The following is a 4686-nucleotide window of genomic DNA, read 5'->3' on the forward strand; positions in this document are numbered from 1 at the left end:
AGTAACGCACGCACCAAGCCACAATCCTGTCAATGCAGTAGGGAGTGAATAGTGTTTATACCGCAAGTAATGTCTTGAGGAAAGAGATACATGGCAGTGGTACAAGATGACTACCCAGTCTCAGGCCTGTGAGACTTCTCTTCATAAACCCCACAAGCTTCCTCTAAACAAGGGAGATTAGCACAGCTACCCTGTTCATACAGTTTTCTGAAAAATTAGGGGTGAAAGGGAAAAGTGCATTTCTAGAAATCCTAAATTCAAAGTCTGTAGAGTCCACTACATAACCAAATACCTCAAATGTCAAATCAAATTTAGAAATGTTTTAAGGCTTCAAAATGGAAATTTAAATAATTCTGAGCATCAATAACATCTCTTCAACCACTCTTCAACACTAGCATCCCAAACTAGGTGATATTACAGTTTAAAGGTGCATGTTGTTCTTTGCTGAAGAGAACAGTATGCCAGCATTTGATAGTTCTTTCATCGACTGAAAATAGGGTGATAAAAAAATAAAATTAAATAAATAAAAAATAAAAATAATAATTTAAAAAAAAATAAAAAAAATAAAAATCAGGAGAATAGCTGGCTTTACAGGCCATGTTAATTGCACTAAAGAATAAAAACTCTTCAGCAGAGAAAATAACTTTAATGCATCTGTAAAGCAAGCACTGCATCTCCTGCACAAGAACAACCCATCCTTACTCTACAGAGATGCAGAAGAGATTGGGAATCAAAGACATAATGGAAGTTTTGAAAGATTTATTCACTGAAAGGAAATGAACAAAACGATGCAAAATCTCTTCCCTTTTATAAATACCTCAAATCTCACCAAATCCAATAAAATGCGAGCCTGTTTTTCACATACCTCATCCAATGCAAAACATGTAGGACATGTTGCTGTTTTCAGATTCCCTATTCTTTTCTGTTTGAACAAAAACACAGGACCATAGTGTGGTTCAGAAACAAAAAAGTTACTTTACAATATTATCCACGCTGATAAACACTGAGAATTTGGTTTAATTAAAGTTGAATGGAAAGCCAGTTAAATGGAGCACAGGACAGGTGACAAGAGAAAAAGGTACTGAGGTAGGATGTTTAGGGGAGTGACAAAATTAATACAAAATAGAAACACATAATGAATACTTGCAACAGCTGTGTAACAGTTTAGACTGGCATAGTAAATTAGTTCCAGCTGCTGAGTTAACTATAAACCAACTGGCAATTAGCAGAAGGAAAAAAAAAAAAAAAAAAATCTAACAACATTCCAGTGCATAGTTTCAAAGTACAGTGAGATTCAACATACTTAACAGATTCAATTTCCATTACGGAAGTTGGTTCAAATGAATTAATTGCAATTTAAATACTGTGGCCACCTACCATGAAAACTAGTATTCTGTTCACTAAAAAGCTTAGAACTTTGGCTCCTAATGTGGCATGGCTCTGCCCGAGATCTACCATGGCACGCAGTTGACTCAGTTGCGTGGTTAGGAGAAATTTGGCTTGAGTTAAAGTTGTTCTATGGTTTAAGCAGCTAACACAGATCATCCGCGCTGTTAATGCCGCTGCCAGGAAGAGGAGACAAGATACCGATGAGGCCCTTGATGATGGTCCGTTTACCCTGAACAGTTTTCCTCAGAATGTACTTGGCCAGTGTCAGCCAAGCTTAGCTTCAACTTGACAACCCCTGGAAAAGATAAGCTATGACTGAGTAGACTGCGAATAGGAAAGGAGCTGTGCAATGGAGCTGCACCACTCGAGGGTCGAGTGGCAAAGAGAAAACAGGGAAGGATCGACTCACCCTGCTACATACAGGTCAAGTTCTAGAGAAGGATTGAGCAGCTGCAAGTGCTCAGCACCTCTTAGTTTTGACCCTATGCTTAATATTTTCTGAAGCCTTCTTCACCTCACTTAGTGTGACCTGATCTTCTGATACCATTTCTGCTGGAGGGAAGAGAAAAACTACATCTCAGCCAATTCATTAATTCACATTTAGTGTACATAATACATGGCGCTTTCTTGCAAGGTGATTTGCATTTAAAGATAGCCTCAGTTTCCAGTAAAACAAGTTTTCAAAACCTCTATTCATTCTGATTTTGCCATATGGGAGAGCTATCTAAGCTTTTATCTGTAGCAGCCCTGATTGAAATACTGGGCTTGAATATTCGAGTAGCAGCTAAAAGCTAGTGTTTCCATGCATAATCAATACTGACCTGTCTTACAGTTGCTTGATAGCGCTGGATACAATGTAGGGCAAATATTTATTTCTCATTGAGCAGTAGTAAATAAGGGTCTGGTTTTTTGCTTTAAACTAGCCTGTTCCATTTCTAGCAGAATGATTGTCTTATGAATTAAGCACTATACTGTACAGCAGGAGACTTGTAGATTTCTACCAATCCTGGAGCATACTTTCTGTAGGTCACACTGACTGCTTCTACAGATACCTCAGGCCTAGTTATATGAAATGCTGTTCTATACACTAAGAGGCCACTGAACATACAGCCAGAAGAATTAGAGAGTCCAGGTACAACAGTTAAGGGGAGCAAAGAAACCCCTATGCACCCCTGTTCTGATGTGAGCTTAAAACTGCAAGATCTAATGCCTAATTTAGTCCTGTCCATGCTACAGTTTTTAGGTTGTCCTACAACCATATTCCCCAACTGCCTTAGCAGAGATGGGGTCCTAATCAGAGTCCCAGAACTGACTTAGTGCTCAATAAAGCTTTGCAAACACTACATTCCATCACTTCATTTGGCACAAAGTAGGGAAGAAACTTTTCTCCCCATCCAAGAGGTCCTTATCCATAAGGAGGTAATTCAGAGTCATTCCGTCTGTGGTAGCTCAGTCTAAGCAAATGGACTTGAATTCATTCCAGCAGGTTTTCTGCTCTCCTCAAACCAAAACATAGTCATGCTAATGTTTTGGAAAGTGCCTGCCCAAGAAATACCAGCACCAGTACTTCCAAGCCTCAGTTTGCTCTGAAGCAGTATATTTTGGTGCAAGTAAAGCCTTTCCTCATCCTTTCAGCACCTTCCCCAATCCTGGCATGACTTCAGCATAAACTAATGTGTTAGAAGTGAAAGCCTATCATCCAGAAGGAGAGATTTTTTTTATAGCACCTTTTCTCTGGATAAAGTAGAAGCCAGGAAGCTGTCCAAGCAAGGGCTGACCATGTTATTCTTTTGGGTTGTTCAATTTTTTTCATGATAAACCAAAGTAAGGAAGGCAGAATTTATACCTTTCTTAAAAGTGTTTCTATAAACAGAGTTCCTAGGTTAAATATAGCTTTATTTAAACATCTAAATCAACAAATCCAGAGCCTAGTTAACAGATTGTTTCATGGTTCCAGCATTTCTAGCATTTATATGTTGTAGATTACATCTGATACAGAAAAAAGCTGTAGTGTGCCTTGTTGCTCAAAACATCTGAGGCAGAAGACACCCATGCGTTGCCCAATTCAGGCTTCAATGGTAGCTTGCCAGGAATCCTATATGGACATTGTAGCCACTGTTTTAATATGCAGGTGAGGCCAGTATGCAGTGCCCAATCTCAGTAGTCCAGCTATTTGGACCTAGGTAGAACACCAAACACCAGGACTGTAGGGGCCATGGGCCTTCACTCCCTACTAAAAGATAAGGGTGGCTTTGGAGTGTATTGTAGAATTGCAAGCTGCTATCCAAGTAGCTTGGTTTGAGGACATGATTATCAGTTGCTGTTACTAAGCTGTGTCTGCTTCTGCAAATGCAGAAGGAATTGTGCTGAACAGTAATACAGGTTGAATTTGTTTCAAAAGATTCTCTCCCAGTGAGGGATCTGGAAGATGGCGGATTCATGGAGGATTTTTATACTGTTCCTTCACATAGGGAGGAAGGGATGGAGGGAAGGAAATTGAACAGGCCTACCCTTTCAGACATTAGGTTTAGTCAGCATTAGCCTCTTGCCATTTAGGCTAAGACGTGTAACAGGAACCAAACAGCTGCTAAAATCAAGAACAGAGCATTAAAAGCAGGCAGCTCCATAGTTTATGCACTCATGAAAGACACTGGCAGAATCTCAAAAAAAAAAAAAAAAGTCTTCTGCAAGAGTCTGGGGCAAGTGGAAAGGAAAGTTGAATACTCCTTTCCCTTACAGTCACCACCAACCCCAGCTGAGTGATACTTAGCACTGGCCAAGTGAGCAAGTGAGTGTGCGTACACATGTGTTTACTACCCAGACAAACTGCAAAATGGGAAAGGGGGGGGGGGGGGGGGGGGGGGGGGGGGAAGAAAGAGAAAAAAGTTAGAAAAGTAGATTAAAAGAAAACAAAACAAAACAAAACAAAAAAAAGCTTTAAAAGCCAAAAGTCTTGAAGTAACTCAGTGCTTCCAGCAGAGTTAGAGAGCTGTACTGCTTTTTATGCATTTTCCAGCCTTTTATGCATTGAACTGAACTGCATCCTTGCCATCCCATTTATGCCACATAACCAGGACTTAGAGTATACACAACCCAATCTGGATAACACTTTGGAACAGCCGATCCAAGCAGCACCTCCTGCAAAACCATGTAGGAGAAGAGATAGTGTGATCTACTTGCCAGGACAAAGGCCTGCGAGCTGGAAAGACAGTGCAGCCTCACATCAGCAGTTGGAAAGTAGGTGAAAGATGAACATAATGTATAAAAAAAATCCTGAATCCAAGTTGACCTTTGAGG

Source organism: Crocodylus siamensis, chromosome 11, assembly GCF_052110815.1.
Source record: "Crocodylus siamensis isolate JL-2025a chromosome 11, ASM5211081v1, whole genome shotgun sequence".
Lineage (NCBI taxonomy): Eukaryota > Metazoa > Chordata > Crocodylia > Crocodylidae > Crocodylus > Crocodylus siamensis.